The sequence below is a fragment of the Vidua chalybeata genome, chromosome 9, assembly GCF_026979565.1.
Source record: "Vidua chalybeata isolate OUT-0048 chromosome 9, bVidCha1 merged haplotype, whole genome shotgun sequence".
NCBI classification, from domain to species: Eukaryota; Metazoa; Chordata; class Aves; order Passeriformes; family Viduidae; genus Vidua; species Vidua chalybeata.
This window is the reverse complement of record NC_071538.1, coordinates 22,406,770-22,425,293: the sequence shown is the minus strand read 5'-3', so window position 1 is coordinate 22,425,293 and position 18,524 is coordinate 22,406,770. Positions and strand designations below refer to the sequence as shown.

The 18,524-nt window shown below is 40.9% G+C and overlaps 1 long non-coding RNA gene across 1 annotated transcript in view; it reads right to left on the bottom strand.

The window, feature by feature from the left end:
- The window catches only part of LOC128792353 (uncharacterized), a 55,196-nt gene that overhangs the window by 17,628 nt on the left and 19,044 nt on the right, over nt 1–18,524 (bottom strand). The window contains exon 4 of the long non-coding RNA XR_008432377.1: nt 462–533. This is a non-coding gene — a long non-coding RNA (uncharacterized LOC128792353). The remainder of the gene's footprint in view (nt 1–461; nt 534–18,524) is intronic.

Below are 18,524 nucleotides of genomic sequence, written 5' to 3'. Positions count from 1 at the left end.
TTAAACTGTTACTCACCCATAACCTTGTTAGAGATTCATGGTGTTGAGCACGTAAAGCAGAACAGACTGAAAGGGTTATAATACATTTACTAAAGGAAGAGAGGCTTGCAGCTAGGAGAGAATATTGTGCAGGGAGACTACAGGGGTTTGAAAAAGCTGCTTTTTGTGAGAGTACGTTTCTCTTACAGCATCTGAATTATTCTTAGGAGCTAATTTTTTGGAGAGGTAGTCATGGTCATTTACCAGTTTTGTAAAGATATTTCTCTGCCATCCAGCCAAGAAATTAAGTAATTTGGATGTGGTTAGTGATGAAATGGGTCCTTCTGTTTTGATCCAACTCTGGTAAGGATATGGGAAATTATTCCCCTTCAGTAATTCCCATAGGTTAAGATAAAAAAAAAAAGAAAAAAAGAAAAAAAGAAAAGTAAAAAAGAAAGAAAGAAAAAAAAAGCTGTGATTACCAACTGGTGTTCTCCATAACAGCCTCTGGGGCCAGAAATGCAGCAAATTCTTCCAGGCATCTTCAGGAGCTCCTGTGGAACAGTGATATGATTGGAGTTGTTTTCACTTTGATTACTGGATGTTTCTCACACTGTTCATCCAATGCAAAGCGATGTGGGAGCTCTAAGCTCTAAGCATCAAGATCCCACTCTGTTTCAGACATTACAGAAAAGGAGACAGAAAACATAAAAAGCAGAAAGAAAAAGGGAAATGCCAGCAGGCCAGCCTAGTCATTTAGAGTGGCACAAAGAAAACAAGAAAAGAGAAAGAGGACATTGAATGGGTAATATTAAGTAATGGCATTATGTCCAAATATTTGCAATGTTGGCTTCCATGCACATGACCAAGTCATGTTTCCCATTACAGAATAATGGCAGAGCACAACCCCATGATTCAGCTGCAGTTCATTCTGGCTCTTTTCACCACTGAAATACTTCTGTGGCAGTTCTGCAAATTCCACTGTCCAAGTTTTCACACTTCAAGGAGAGGCTGAAATGGCATCCCTTGAAATTTACAAAATGTCATTTAAAAAGTAATCCTCACCTATGCTGCTCTTTTCATTTAGAGAATCTGAAAAGGGATGGAGATATTTAAATTCCTAAAGGGTTATTCTCACAACATTTTCAAGAAAGTCAAGAATTTCAAAAACTCTTCTACACCTGTGTACACTTTTCACTGTACCCATCACATGGCTTTTAAGCACTTCCAAAGCTCTTGAGTACTTTGTGACTGACCACAAGGCTCAGTAAGCCTCCTGTATACTTACATTTGAAAATAAGAGCCCAAACCTTTTGAGAGTTGATTCTTGCTAAAAAAGCTTCTGTTGCACAAATCATAGACCTGACATAGCCTGTCACATGCAGGTTCACCAAACAGCCCTTGTGGCTGTGTGTACACTAGTGATACACAATATTATCACCATGACTTGGTATTTGACTGCAGCCCTTACTGACTTGTGAATTTCACCACAAAGAACAGGTTTTTGGGTTGTTGTTGTTGTTTTTTTTTAATAGATATGTATGAGGCTACAGGTTCCTGAATTCATAAATTGTAAACTATATTAAATACACTGAAAATTGACTGATGATGACTGCTGCTCCTCTAAGCTAATTTTTCTTCTAAACCATGATATGAAAATTCTGGCTAATGGGCTCGTGACAAGACTAAACAGGGGTAATAGCAGACTTAATCAAGAAAACAAATGAGATTCATTAAAAGCTGGCCCTCCGTGGATAATCTTTGGAGAGTTCTAACTTCAATCTATGTGTCCCCATCAAAAATGAAGGAAAAAAAAAAAAAAAAGAATTCTTTAGCTGACTTTATCTTGGGCTGTTGAGCCAATTCAATGGAAATTCATAACGGAAAAATATTAGACACAGTTCTCTTTCCAACTCTTTTTATACTCTATCACAGAACTCACAGTAAAACATTAACTAGAATTTTCTTCATGCAGTTGAGAAGACAAATTAGATATAGTTTTCACAACTACCTCTAACAGGTAATTTAAGATAATGTTGCAGTACTAGAACCATTTCTTGGCAAATAATGCTAAGAATATATACATATATATACATACACACACACATATATATCTCTCTCATACACATACTTGTCTTCCATATGTATGTATGATACACAAAGCCTATAAAGCCTTTATATTTATAGGTAAGTTGAGTATAAATACCTGCACACACCTACCCTGCATTGTGCACTTTTACAAGCTGAAAGGCTAGAGATGGAAGCCAAATACTACTCCAAGTTTCAGAAATACTCTGTGTACAATGAATGAAGCCAATTCCCTAAATATAACCATCTTCAAAATTCAGTTTTAATTCTGCAGTTCAGCCACCCATAAAAAGGAAGAAAACTTAAAATTACTTAATTATTACTCCCCTCCAGCTACTATCTTGTTAAAATATGCAAAAAATTATGAGATCAACAGATAACTCCCCTAAAAAAGTATCTAAGTATTTCTTTAGCCAATATGATATTATCAAAACAGAAGTAGTAAAATAACTCCTGAATTGTAAGGAATACGTGTCCAGCCGTGATCCACTTTGAATTTAAGAGCAAGAAAAAAGAAATATGTTTCAGATTTTTTTTTTTATTCATTTCTCTTAGAAATGTAAATGCATGGAAAGTACTGTCCCTGACATCTATGTAACCTACCCAAGCTCTATAGGGGCCAAATGAAGACCTCACTGATGCATTACAGACTTCTGATGGTTTGGGATCAGGAACTGGTAAATATATTCAATCTGTTTTGCAATTCCCCCCCTTTGCAAAGACACATTTGCTTTTTGCTAGCAGGCTCAAGTACCACTGTTAAAATCCAGGATTAGCTACCTTCTCTTTCTTGCACTGCACACAGTTATTTGCTCTCATTTGGTTCACTAACACTATGTTCTGCAAAAGCTTATTTACTCTCACTACCACCTCCTAAACACTTTAGGGAAGTCATATTGTTTTGTCAGTATATTCTTCTAGCTCTGTTCTGAGCAGGACATATTTTCTGTTAAAGTGTCCAAATTCTTTTCAGGTGGCTGCAGCCCTTGCAGCATGTGACCTTACACAGTGTCTAAATTTGCTAAGGCAATTTGAGCATTATCAGTCTGCTAATTAATGTCCTATAATAATTCTGACCTTTAAAAATTGTCTTCTAGCACTGCTGTTTCACAGGCCTGCTGTGCATATGCTTTTCCTTTTTTTTTTTTTTGGTGAAATTTTTCCACCTACATATTCTGCTCTCAGAGAAGTTCCAGCTCACTTAAGTGTTGCTGACAGAAATTGGAAATAGCCCTGCCTAAAATTTTGAGGTTTGGTTTGAGGGTTGTTTTTTTTCCCCTCCATTTGCTTTGAAGGCTTGATTATCTCAGCTATTCTTGCAGAAAACACTCAGAAAGAGGAGCTTTTGCATTGTGAGAGCGTGCTGAAAGCTGGCTCCTTGGCAAGCCACATCCACACACAAGCCCTTCCCCTCCAAGTCAGTAGGTACAAATACATGCAGATCAAGAGCAAAAAAAGGGAATGAGCACCTGAAAGCTGTGGGTGAGCAACAGAGAATCTGTGCTTGAGGTCATTTAGTGCACAAGAAATGCTACTAATACCCCCAGTTTTCAGGGATGGCCTTGATGCACAGATTCAGGAGACATTTATGGGACACAGAGAGCGCTCCAGCTCTAAGAGACAACCCTTCTGCTTCTGTGACCATATATGCAACCCTTCTGTGGATTCTGCTGTTGACTATCCCTTCCCTGATGAATATTAACAATATGGGAGTGGCTGCAAAAGATTTCTTACTTAAGAATATAATGAGAAACTTTCTTTGCAGTAGAGTTATTTGGGGGGATACAGATGTGCATGCCACAGCTCACACTCCTGTAATTACAAAGACATCTGATAACACAACCAGCCTTATTAGAAACCTTTTTATACTTTTGGGATTAATCCAGGAAAGGGAAACAATGTACCAAGTCAGAAACCACAGTTAACAGTGCTCACTGTGGTCCCAGCACAGGAAAGGTTGTGTTTATGCCTTCTCAACACTCACACTGAAAAGAGGGTCCAGAATAATAATCTGCCTTTCTTGTTAGGTTTGTAGGCAGCCCAGGGAAACACATGCACTAGAAGAGTGAAGGGACTTACTGAGGCTGGGAAGAGCTCGTGTCTCAGAGCTGAGGGGTGGCAGCAGACATTGGTGCCACTGTGCCAGAGCTGTGCCCTGCAGCACAGCCAGAGAGGACCCTGGCACGTGGCCTGTCCCAGCAGGGTGGCAGCAGTGCTGCCCACTGACCAGGAATCTGCTAGCAGCCATCAGGTCCTTTTGTGCCCATTAAACAACATTCCTCTCTATAATCACCAGCTGTGTTGAGGTCTTTCCAAACAACAGAACAGCTGGAGCCAATGCTTTCACATATTGCAAAAAAAAAAAAAAGAAGCAGGGGAGACTGGCATAAGGGATAAGGATGCAGGGGAAAATGACTGTTTAAGAAAGAAAATACAAAAAATGTATCATGCCAGTGATGAAGTTTTATGTGCATTTATGTTGGCAAGGTCATGAACTTGGAAAGAGATGCAAACTTTGTTACAAAAATAATAGCAGAGATTTTTTTTTTAAACCTCGAAAACCACAGTAAGGATTTTCCCATAGTCCTGCAAAGCCATCCTTTATGAACCCAACATCAGGGGTTTCCTGTTATGCAGTTACAAAAGCAGTGGGGATTTTCAAGGGTTTTGCTTGTCACACCACCAGGATTCAGTGAATTTTCTGAGGCAGGTTTTGCAGCTGTCAGATATCTGTATCTCTATGACACAGCACAAAACAGAGAAGAGCTGTCCATAAGAGAGAGCTACAACTGTATTCACCTGAGAACACAGAGGGCATGTGAACAAAAAGAAAAATATTCCAAAACATGTCACTGGAAAAGACAGCAAAGGATATTGACCTTTCTGTAGTTTCACTAAGGATGTCAACATGTTATCAAGCCTTAAGGAACAGAAACAGTCCCTTCATACTTCCAAGGTATTTCTATGCTTTTGTTACCCATCATGAACACACTTATCTAAAATCACAATGAATGGGAACATGCATACATGTGTCACACATCAAACTTTACCTGGACAGGTTTTCTGGGGGGTTGTAAAGACTTTCTTTCTTCAAAATTCTTTGGTATAGGTGCAAAATGACTCTATCAGATAGAGTCAATAAACCCCATTATCAAGATACTGTGTAGGCGAAAAAAATATCTTGTCACAGAAACATCAAGATAGGAAAGATGTTACTGACAGAGAGACACTGCATTGGCAAAACTGCCTTGGGCTGATTCCAGGAGATACACAAGAGGTATTTTACCCAGTTCCATCAATACACAGCACAGTATACTCAGGAGGAAGAGCAGAGAGCACTGACTGTAACATTCATCCACTGAATGTGATCAGACCTCTGATAATCAGACACTTGTTCTGTTCATTGGCTACAGGAGACCAAGTAAACAAATATGTGAAACCCAAATAACAGAAAAGGTAAAACCAATATGAGAAACACCAGGAACAAAGAAGACAAAAAAGTTGAAGTTCTGACCTTGACCAATGTGTCTCCTGCCATGGGCTGCATTTACCAATGAAAAATCTCTGCAGTCACAAATGCCAGACCTTCATCAGACTCTCAGATTCTCTGGTTTCCAGGACATTGCTGTTTTAATCAGTTTGCACTGCAAAGCTGCACGGCCAGTTGTGAGCCTTTGCTAGCACCCACAACAAAGTGCCAGAATGATCAACTGTGTGAAGGGACTCTACAATTGCACAAAGCCACTGAGTTGGAATGACAAAGAGCACACTCAGCTTTCAGGAGTTTCTGATCTAAGGTGCAAGAGAGACATGGTTCAAAAAGAGCACTGCAAAGTACAGAATGCATCAAACTTTGGACTGCTGGCTTCGTGGAAGTATGATGAAGAAGATTTTCTATACCCCAGGCAAAACCAGCTCACAAGGCCAAAGACTGCAGCCAGGTTTGATCATAATTGCTGCTGCTGGTTCTCCATCCTACAAAAAGACCACAGATGGTTAGTAACAGAGATGATCAATAACAAACACCTAGACTATTCTGGAGAATGAATGTTGATCTCAGAAGCAAAAAGACTTTCTTTCTTGCTGCTTTGGAGAAATGTGGGGTATAACATAAAACTGATCCTGCAAAAACTTTTCTGTGAGCAGCTTTTATCTCGTGCATAGTTCTACCACCTACATTAACAGGTGCATTCACAAATACTAGCAGTTATCAAACACAAAAAAAACCAAAACATCTAAATGTATCAAGAAAAAAAAAATCACTATTTGAATCTGAATCTTTCAGTTGGTGTGCAGTGTCTTGGTTTTGGGGGGCAGGATTGGAAACGCTACTACATACCACTGAGACAGAAGTCTGTGCATTAAATACAGCGAGGTTTGTGGGGGTCACAAAGTGAAGTGTTTAGCCACATTTTTTCCAGACCAAGGGAATTGCAGAGTGCTGAAACCATAAGAAAAGGGGACTGAAGCCAACAAGTTGTTATTCTGAAGCCAGGGGTAAGCTACCTGTGTTCCTGTGCCCCTGTGGCAGCAGGGTCCCTGGCCGCTGCTCCCCTCCACACAGGCAGGTTGTGCCTCTTGGCCTCATTGTTCAGTTGTCCTTCAGATGACAGTGGCAGGTGGTGTGGTCTGCTGTTCTCTAGCAAAACCTCAGTAAATTATTAATTTCCCCTGCCTTCAGTTTTCTACCTTTAGACACCCTGATAGCTTAAATAAGTACATCCCAAGGCTCTCTTGAGAGAGAAGAGAGGCTGGAGGGAAGCAGGTTCCTGCCTGTCAGACAGCTTTGCAACTGTTCCCCTGGTTTTCCTGCCTGTTGAAAGGGTGGGGGATGAAGGAGAAAGAGATGAAGTTGTCCTTTGACATTTTACATCCATGCCTTACTGAGATAACCTTTACGGATAATTTTTCCCAGCAGGTGTTAGATATTTCTTGTGAGCATTTAACAGTGAAACATCATTAAGTAATGACTGGCAATAGAAATTTGTTACAAAATTTTTTGGAGGGGTGGAACTAAGACAAATTAACCTTAAGATTTTAAATACAAAGACAACAAGTTCTCTTTGTAGTAATCCTATTACTGTGGGTATCCTTTATAGCATACTTGAAAGCAGATTGACTTGGGCTGAACTTACTGTAATGCATTCAAGATGCCCTTTCTCCATCTTTTAGAGAGAAGCAACTGTAAGCAATTACTATTAAAAATATTTTAAGGGTACTGAAACCATTCCTTCCTGTTTCAAAAGATGTTCTTCCAACAAGATCAATTTTTTTTCATTTTTTAAAAAGTTCAATTCAGATAATAGAGCTAGTCCTATAATTTCATAAATTCTAGCACCATGAAGAACAAATATAACTTCTGTATTTTAAAGGTTTACTTGTTGATCTCAGAATACTGCCAACTCAAAATTGTGCGTGTTTGTGGGAAGGTGTTGTTTGGAGTTTTTTTCAAAAAAAAGTTGTCACCAAAGAGGCAAATTTGCGCACACATGGAGCTGCTGAATCCCTCCCAGAGCAGAGTGGTGGCCCACGCCCGCCCTCAGCGTGGCACCCTGCGAGCAGAGCAGAGCAGAGCAGCTCTCACAGCCATTAGCAGCCTTTCCCATCCCTCCTGTGCCAGCCTGGCCAGGCCACGTGCTGCCTGGCATGCCCCCTCTCCCGCTGCCCCTTGGAGAAGGAGCGGAGGTGCCATGGCAGTGGCAGTCTGACACATTACCAGCTCCCACCAGTGCATTCCCACTCGGGTGCCAGGGAAGTCTGTCAGCACCCTGTAATGCTGTGGAGCTCCTGAGCTGCTGCTGTACAGTGTTTTGTTTTATAATGGCTCCATTTCACACTCCAATGCAGCTGACTTACCCTACTGTATTTCACTCTTCTTAATTAGATTTTGCTCGTTATTCCTGAGCCCCTCCAAAGCCAAAGCAGCACAGAGCCATGGCTGCTCTCTGTGCTAAAGCAGCCCCAGGGGCTGAATCCTGTGCTGCACCCACACAAGCTGGAAGAAAGAAAAGTGTGTTTTATGCGAACCAGAAGGTGTGCAGCCGAGGAGCCTGGTAAAGCAACAGCCAGGGGCACTGGGAGAGGCAAGCACTTGCTCAGCTGCTGCACCTGTGTGTCCCTCTGGTCTCTATGCTTGTCCCACACACCAGGTACCCCACTCCTGCCCCTCTACACACACCCCCTCCCATCTTCTCTTCCCTCCTCCTGCTCTCCACTCACTCTGAATATAGGGGAGTATTTTTTAGAGGAGTGAATTATCTGATAGTTATCTCTGACTCCAAGGGCTCTCGGTGCAATATACAGCTCCTGAAGCCCCTGGACTTGTAGGAATTTATAGCAGTAGATTGACAGGAAGTTTTTTTCTGCAGGTTGTTTATATTACTGTAAGCTGCTTAGGAGAAAAGCTTTAACAGAACACTAGATAAAAAGAAAATGGGTTTTAAAACCTCCAGTCACTCTTCTTTCTTAACTTGTTCTTGAACAAATAAATGTGAGCCCTGGGAAAATACCTGAAGGCTCTTTCACAAGAAACTAGCACAGAACACAGCAGAATGCAATGGGCACAACATCCTCTGCTCAGCATTTGGCAACAAAAAGCCCCACTGAAAACCTGGAGGAAGAGCAGGACCTGGACAGTGAGGTCAGATTATGAATGCAGGCACTCGGGTATGTGAATAAATAAATGGTCCTTGCTTTTTCTACCAGTAGGATCCCATATCCTGCAGTATCACGTATCTTAATAGCTATTGATTTTTTTCTATATTCTGCCCACAGCTAGAGCAAAATTTCATTCAAATGAAAAACTCATGAACATGCTGGCAGTTATCTTGGGTGAAGGAAAGACAAAGGGCCGGGAAACAGAACATCAAACAGAATATTCCTTTTAGCATTACACAAAGGTCCCATTCAGCAAAGAAGGACCTTCAGCAATCCCAATGAAATTATTTCAGACTAAGGACAGAAATAGAGCAGTTGCCTCTCATCTACAGCAATACTAAATTGACACCTTTTAGGAGACAATTGCATGTCTTTCAGTCATTTAATACATCCTTATCTGCCCCAAGGGCTTGCCTGTTGAGAGAAGGGCAGCACAAAAAGTAACATAAAATCTCCTAGGTGGTGCCATCTGGCAGCCTGTGCTGATGCCTCCCCCCATCATCTCGAGCAGAGGAGTTCAGAGCCCAGGGGAGTAGCCTCTCTGACCACCAGTCCAGGAAGTCCAATGAAACATGGGGGTTGCTGTCAGGACAAAACCAAGATCACTGCTTGGGATTCACAGCAGTCCAAGGGAGTTGAAACCTTCAGGTGAAGAGAAATGAGAATCAAGTAGTGACTCAGCCTGTCCCATTGGATGATACCAAAGAATCAAGCAATCTGAATAAACAGTCTCAATCCTGTGGTTCTCAAGTGCTGAACACCAGGGAAAAGCGATTTTCTCTGTCAGTACTGCTGGTTAATAGGGGCAGACCAAACAGGCTTACTTTTAAGTGCCTGTCTTCAGTCTCGAGGACAAAGGTTTTCTCCAGGCAGGCAGAAGATATCAGTTGGCCTAAGTGAAGTCTCAGCAGGAAGTTTCCCTGCAAAATACAGAATTTAAATCATTTATTTGCATTTCTTGTATTTAAACAGGATACTAAGAGTGAGAAAGAAAGGGAAACCTGGGAACAGCAGGCAGCTTCCTTGGAACAAGAACTACAAACACAACAGTGAAAGGGCAGCTGAGTTCCTGTGCAAAACACGGTATAAAGCCTAACAATTCTCAGTGGTAAAAATAACTCAGAGCAAATTTACAACTCACAGCAAACTGAGCAGCAGCAATTCAGAGTTTACTCAAGGAAAGAGTACATATCTCTAGTATATTCTCTAATATTTTAGCATATTAATTACTGTGTAATAGGAGCACAAAATGTACAATGGAGATGGAGATGCAGGGAACTAAAGAGGGACTTGGGCTGGAAGGGAAAGCTATTGCAAATGCAAGAGAAGACAAAGCTTTTTGTCCTAATATGCTGCCTTACTCAGCTGGAGAATTGGAGGTGTGCTATCTATGGTGTTAAAGCATGTTTTTTAGGTAGGCCAAGGAGCCACAAGAAAAGGGAAGGGATCCTGTGTTGCTGGAGCTCTATTCTCTAAGTGTAGCCCCCAAATACAGAATTGGAGGTTGGGATTATAGTTCCATGATGATGTAGTTAGCAGGGATAGGTGAACAGACGGGTAAACTGCAGAAGTTTTGAACTCTGCAGAAGAGGTAAGTAACCCTCAAAGAGTCATTGATCCCTATCATACTGCCACCCATCCACTTCAGCTCCATCTGAGAGTCCTGCTGTCAGTGCATGGGAAAGAAATCCCTTCCTTCAAAGCAACAGCACAAAAAGTGAATCACTGCTTCTGGGCAGGTGGGAGGTGAATTGGTTGTGTCCTGGGATGAGTATCTTCTCAGGCACCTGCAGCCTCCAGGATCAAACAGGAGGCATCAGGGGAGCCAGTGGCTCTTTTCCCTGGCTTTGCCCTTTTGTGCTGTGTGCGAGAACAAACTCCTGACACCTGTATGGGTACAGATGGCTCCATGCTTTCTTCAGCAGTAGCCCTGAAAAAGTACCTGAAAATAGACTGACCTTTTGATTATACACAGCCAACTTGCCTGCTCTTTTAGCTACTGCTGTTGAGTTTTCCCAAGCAATCTCTAAACATAAAATAGGAGTGATTTTAAAAGAAAATGGGTTCATCAGGTCAGTGGTAGTGTAATTCCAGAAAGGGTATGAAAGTGAAGAAATAATGATAATGCACGAATTGAAGGGCTGATATAATTTGCCACAGCTGCACTGAGGTAAGAAATTGTAAATAAAACTTCCTGTCTGGCTGGAACATAATGAGTTCCCTACCTTTTAACAGAGCCTGCAAAATAAATTAAAAGAAAACACATACTGCCTTCCTTTACTTGCAGATAGTATCTATTTATTAAGGTAAAAGGAGCAGTGACAGAGAATACTGGTTCTGCACAACAATACTTGCATTAACTCCAAAGTCCTGGCTACTGCCCAGAGATGAAGAAAGTAGGGGGAATGATACTGGCATGGGAATAAAGTGATCTGAATTTTCCATTGACAGTAAAATAGGGAGAGTAATGGGCAGTGGAGGCTCGTTCCTAACCTTCTTGTAGCCTTTCTTGTGCTGGAAGGAACAGAGATTCTTCCCTGAGATTTTAGGCAGGGAGAGGACATTTGAAGGCAATGATTGTTTCTGTGAGAGAGGTATTATTAGTGGTGGTTAACTGCAGCCACTGCTTTTATAACTTCTTAGTGCTTCAGTACAGACACTGTCCTTGCTGCTCTGAAATTTCAGACTGGACCTGCAAGTGCAGGAAGCCCAAGAACAGAATGGGAACAGAGGTGCAAACAGAGTGATGTGAGTAGGACTCACAATAAAATGTCCATAGCCAAAAGGGGTGGAGCTGAACAAGCTCACTAAAGGGCACACAACAGCTGAGTTTCTGAAATGCACAATCATTAGATAATACTTCTTGTAAAACTGTGTGAAGATACCCTTTTACCTAGCTGGTGATTCAGATGTCCCACCAAGTTTCTGTGAACAGAGATATGGCTAAAAGCAAGCAAACAAGGAAAGAAAAAAAGGAAGGAGGAAAGAAAAGACTGATTTTTACCTGCACACAACAGGACTCTGCATAGTTACTTCTCATTCCCTTAAACCTCACCACAGGCAGGGACCCTATGTCAACCAACTGATCTAGGCCTCTGTGAACTATACATTTCCATTTCTTATCTAGAGAACAAAATGGAAACTATGGTAACAGAGACAGACCTGATAAAGTCCATCAAAGCCTGAGAAGGAAACTCAGTCTACCTGTGCCTGGAGCCCGTGACCTCGCTGCTAAGGCTCCCAAGCAGAGGGGCACTCCTTGTGACAGCATGATGGGGATATAAATAACTCTTACACAGACAGAGCCCACTGCACAATTGCTACTGATTTTCACCTGTGCTGTGCTTGGTCTCCTAGTTGGAAGGCATATGCATCCCTCATTTCAGGGTATACCGCTTTAAAGGATACATCACTTAAACTCTTATCCAGAAACTGAATAATCAAAAGCATTGGAATTTGGATTGGTAATTTTAGCTCAACCTGCTACATTTGTCTTAATCCATATTTATATAAAACACATCTGGAAATTGTGGCACTGTTGTAATTTATAACTTCATGCAAAATACATTTAAAATACAAAGAACATTTCTGAATATACTGCTTTTATAGACAAACATAATTTCAAATTTTACAGATTTTCTATCTTCTGAAGAAACAGACAGAAATATAAAATATAGAATAGAAAACTTTTCTCCTAGAAAGTATAACAGTTTTTTATAATGCACTCAAAGGCAATTTACTGTGACATGACTTAAAATGTGAAGCTCATTTTTACAGTGTATGGGGGGTTTTTGCAGCATGGTAGAATTCCTGTATGCCTGACAGCACAAAGAATAGTGTGTGAAATACCATGTGGATTTTAAGTGACCAAAAGCAGAGGCCAGTTTATAATTATCATTGCTATAGAACACAAATTCTTTTTGGGGAGGCCTGGAGCAGGGTGTCTTGAGCCTCAGAAGAGAAAATAGGTCATTTATGTCAACGAGAAAAGGATGTATCTTGGCTCGCTTTGTTTTCCCATAGCTAGTAACAAACTGCATCCTGAGCTTAAAAGCAGAAAACCTGGTGAGGTCAGCTGTATTTCTGCCATTTGTCTTTCCAGGCTGATTTTAAACTCAGCATTCAAGAGTTACAAGGCGATTCTTATTACAAAAAAAAAAAAAAAAAAAAGGCAAGAACACAGCATGGCAGAGCACTGGAGAAAGTAGAGTCTGCCCTTCTTCCTAGAGGCAAGGACTGGGCTTGCCTCTAGGATTCAGCTGGATGCTGGCTCCTGGGGGAATCACGAGGGAGCAAGCCTGGGACAAAGCCTGTGCCCCCAAGGTTGCAAAAGGCTGCTTAATGTACAGTTTGCCCAGTAACAGGGCCTGTAGGACAAAGCCAAGCTGTAAGCACTCATGCTTACTCTTTTCAGGTTTCTTCTAAACAAAAGGAGGGTTGGTCATATTGGACAGACTGAACAGCAGGGATTGGCACATCCTGTTGTTACTAATCCATTAAATGAATGTAAAAGCACTAAAAGGAAGGGAAACCCAGGTAAAGGAAGACACAGAAACTTTTCTATATTGTACCATTGCCACTAGATTTGGGAAGTGCTCTTCCACTCCCATTTGGACTATCAAGGTACCTGGCCTTGCAGCCACTCAGACTGTGTTCAGCACTTTGTTTAAGGTGCATCCCATAATACCTCCTGCTTCATGGTGATTTAGAAGCATTTGATCTGGAAAAATAAGAAAGAAAGTAGTGCTTGAATTGTCTACATAAAATGCTTGAAAACATACTCCCTTTTGGTATCAGTTTGGCATATGTGATGAATATAACAGAGATACAACTTTCAGCACAAAACTAGCATAATCTCTTGGAAGATATACATAAGTGACAGGCTCTGAAATGGAAGAAAAAAAGGAACATCAGAATTATTTAAGAGTAGCAAACAAAATAATAAACAGTGGTTTTGTCATGCATTTGCCATATAGCCACAGCTCTGGAATTTTCAGTGCTAGTGGTGGAGAAAGGAAGCAATTGGCCAGGTGCAATCTGAATTCTAGTTTCAAATTATACCAGAACCTGTCCTCTAGTATGTCAGACAACTAACACACTAATAGATGTCTTTGTCACAGCAGCAGCACAATCAGCCTTTGGCCAGATTTTTTCTTAGAAACTGTCACAGAATTAGCTTTATTCTAGACTTACCAGTATCCTAATTCTGGACCTCAGAGGATTTCTAAAACCACTATGCAAAATGAACATATACATTAATTGCAGAAAGAACAGATTCTATCACTTACCTCTGAAAAATAATCAATATTGCAGAAAAGGCTTGTAAGCAGAATTAAAAGGAGAGGTAATTTTCTTTAATCGGTTTTGAGCTATTACGCATTACCAATTTTTATTAGTAGTTTTTGTCTGCCTGGAACATACATATAAGGGGAGAAAGGGATGTATGTAAAACTAGCTCAGAAAGTTCTATCACTTTTAATATGCTGTTCTTTGCCTGCCATTTAAAATTTTTGTGTGTGTGTACTTTTCAGCTTTCACACGTTTTAAAATGATACAGTAGTATATCAATTATAATTGAGTGGCAATAAAAAATATTATTTCTCTCTTTGCTAGATGTATGGTATGCATGAGTCAAAGTAAAGATTTGTAGGCTGTGGAGAGATAATTTAAAAGCATAATGGCTGCTAGTGCTTGCTTATGTTACTAACTTTGTTTTCTTTTCCCTTTTTTATATTTGTCATATAATTTTTATTGTGTGTTTTTCTCCTCTGAAAGCATTTCCAAAGACATTATGATCTACCACCTTGTCTTTTAGAAGGTCATTAGTCACACAAATTGTCATTTAAGCTGAACTTTACATCTGATGAATTTTCTGTTTCAGCCTCTACAAAATGAGACTGAAAGAGGAAAGAATCTTTATCCAAGACCAAGCCCAATTATGAGTAGCACTGCAATGCCTGCCCAGCTGAAAGGATGTTCAAACACACAGGGCCAGGGAGAAGTGTGCATCACAGCCAGGCCATTCCTGCACCCTCCACGTTTAACCTTTGAAAGGCTCCAGTGCCTCATCAAAGCCTGTTTAAAAAAAGTAACAGACACATGAACATTTTGAAAAATGAAGATTAAGATCTGGAGTGTAAAAGGACAATCTGAGCCTGCAAGAGTAGTGCAGGGACCTTCCACCGTGCACTGTTGCCTTGATATGCCACTCAACATAGTTAATGATGCTTGGATTTTAGAAAACTGAAAGGTACACCTGCAGTTTTCAGCTATTATGATATCTTGCAAGAAGAACCTTTCCTACTTTTCTGAAGTGACAGCTACAGGCACAGACCTGAAAAGCAGAGAAGTCAGGCTGCACTATTTCCAGATGTATTATTAACACCTCAAGTGCAGTCCCCCCAAACCTTACCAACAGAAGTTTCAACTGACAGATTTAGGGGTTGAACAGCCCTTTCTCCTCATCTGACATCACACTGGCCAGCCTATACAGAGCAGCAGAGAGGGAAGGACCAGCATTAAGCAGGTGCTGCTGATGGTTGCCCCTTGCTGCCCACAGCTCCTCATAATCATAGCCACGTTCTGCACACAGGTTTGGTGCTGCAACATTATTCTCCATCTACAGAGCTCTGCTTCATGCAGTGTGATCTTCATTCATACTTTGTTACTGCAGTTTTCCACATTTGAAGGCTCACTGTAGGACAGAGCCATTTTTTGTGTCTGGAATGCTCTGTTTCACTCAGATTTGTTTCACATCAAGTCTCTTGTGTACAAGTCATTATAAAAAATGTTTGGTGGAAAAGTAATTTAGAAACCATAAATAGAACTATTTAGTCCCTGTTTTTATCAGTGCAGACCAACACAGCTCTTAATTGCAAAACTGACCTGGTCCCAAAGCAAAGGCCAGCTGTGTCTAATCATCCAGGGGATGGACCAGAACACACCGAATAAAGGAAATGGAAAGTAACGCCAAAATGTTTTAAGATGTAAAATGACACAACGTTCAATGAACACTTGCCAACATCATCTCTAATTACTGCAGTGATTAAGTAGTAAAGAATTTGGTCCCAAGGGGATTGCAGTTCTGAAGGAAATACGGTGCCATGTGTTACAGAATTTTTTCTTGCAAATCATTATGGAAATCCTGCTTCCTCTGGTTCTCCTAACAAACTCTTTCTTTGCAAAAACCATGCTTCATTTGTGAAGTGCAGAGGGAGTGTAGCTTGCCTGCTTCTGAAGATTTATGTCTTTATTGCTATGTATTCAACTTGCCTTTTTTTAAAAATCCTTTTATGTCTCTAAAGAAAGAAGCATAGAAAGCATTATGTATTTGCATACTGTAAGGGTTCCTCTTATCCTTGCTGAAGAACAAACAGGGAATAGGGGAGGGCTAGATAAAAGCATCGAGACCTTAACGCAGCATGGCAATGGCCTAACAAACAGCCAGAGAAACTGCAATTAATGCAAGACCAGTTTCAAATCATAGTCCCAGGGGACACCTTAGAAGACCTTGTTTAGAAGCACTTTCTTCTTTTTCATAATTCTATTAACCATGAGATCAAATTTTTTCCAGCTTAAAAAAAATGGAAAATACAAGAAAAAAACCTCAGGTTGAATAACAAAAGCATTTGAATTGATTTTAATTTACGGGTTTAAACTTTCTGTAACTCTGGATCAAAAATGTCTATTGTACAAGCAAAATATGTCTCTCACCATAGCATGCTCATGTTTATTGTGTTTTATTCTCTCAGCAGGTGTCCCTAGATGTATGCTGTGTTGTCATCTTTTCATTCAGCAAAGGAAGTGGAAAAAAATCCTTATCCTCCTGCAGATCTAGCATAGAAGACAAAGGACAGCAAGGGAATAACCATGGAGCTCCTTCTCTGTTTTGGCCTGACTTTTTCTTCATCAGATCCATGTCTCTGCTGTCTTCCTACCCTTTGCTATACAGAGCTTCCAAGCATGCCATGGCATGTTCCACAAAGAAATATTTAGCTCTCACTTTTATCAGCACATCAAAGCAACACAATTATCCCCATTTCACTGGTGCGAAAGCCAAGACTCGAACACCGTCTGTACGGAATAGGCAGGGCAGGGAGATGGTGCTGTGTGTTCCCAGGCTCTGAGTGCCATACACACCCTTTGGAAACGGGGCACTTCTGTCTGCCACACACACAGAGGTCAAGGGAGAGGAGAAGGAGAGAGAGGCACTAGAATATAACACTCTGGGGTTTAAGCTTTCTGTTGTCCTAAGGAGCATGTAGAATCAGTTGCAAAATATAAACAAGATCAACCGATTTCAGACATAGCTTTTAGAGAAAAGTCCAACACATGGTTAAATGGGAGCGAGAAATGGCGGCACGGGCCCCGATAGCCCGGCTGTGCGTGCTGCCGGGGTGTGGTCAAACGTATCAGCAGAATGAAAAACAAAACCAGCTACAGTAGTAAATTAAAATGCTTCCTCTTGCTTCTTAGTAGAGATGAGGTTTAGCTGGAAAGGCAACAGATGCTCTGAATTTCAGTGTTTAAAATGAGACATTGAGACTCTTCCTTTTTAGCCAAGTTGTTACGAGTATGGGAGAAGATGCTCTTTTTTTTCATCAGCATTGAATAAGATGTTAAACTTAGTTTTCTAAGCTCATTTCATGAATCATTCATGATCAAGTACAAATCCTCACAAACTCACAAGCTTCCTGGTCGAGAGCACTGAACCAGCAAGAAGACTGTTTAGGGAGATTTAATGGGGAATGCCAAAACAGTTAAAAAATACGACTGGAAGGATCATAAGCAGTAGGTGAATTCATTGGACCAGAACACTTATCTGTCGCTTCAGCCTCATTTGTACTATCAGCAATGCTGATAATAAAAGTGTTGCAGATTTTGCAAAGAACTTCAGATTCTCAAATTCTAATTTTTTTCTACGCATCTGTAGTTGTTATTTCTGTGAAGGGCATCATGCCATCCTGCAGCACTTATGACTCACTGAAATTCTTTTTTTGAGACTTAGCAGTATGAAGTTCTCAGTAAGTCATGCAGAGAAAAACACTCATTTTGCATAAAATAGATCCAATTTTGTTTACAGTGACCAAAAAACTTCCAATAAATATTGTCCCCCACAAAATCTGACAAAACAACCAAATTTAGAGGGAAATAGATTAGCTGACTGGCAAATGTATTGAAGTGAGACCACATGTTTGGGAAGCACTGAAAGCAGAAGTCTCCATGCAGTTTTTCTGTCCCCTTTTGCACACACTGGCATCTGCTCCCATGACTCATAATCTTGCTGAGGGAGAGGACAAACAGAAGGAGGATAGGTCTGGGACATGCATGGTAAGGAAAAAGGAAGGTTAAAAGGTCTTAATGGTTGTAAGGGAACAAAGAAAGCATACCCTGCTTGTGAAATGGCCAGGTGAGAGTTAGGTTACAACAATGCTGCATCAACAGCACAGCCAACATGGAGAGGATGGTCAGCCTTCAATGCCCCATGGCAAGGAGAGCTGCCTCTCCAGGAAGGGATGCTCTTGCTCTCCTTGCACCAGATTTTCCAGCACTGCCTCCCTAACTTCCAAACAACAGGTCTGGTTCCTTTTCCTTTTAATCACTACTGCCAGTGGTGGAGGTGTGGACATCACCCATCAGCAAACATAGTGGTGACCCTCAGCTGGTGATTTGGGAAATGAACACACATGTTCACAGGCTCCTAATTCCTCAGGGCTGGAAACCTCTAGTACCCAAATTCTTCTACATCTATTAAACTTTTGGTTGAACTATCTGCAAACCAGACCAGTGCTTTCTAGCAG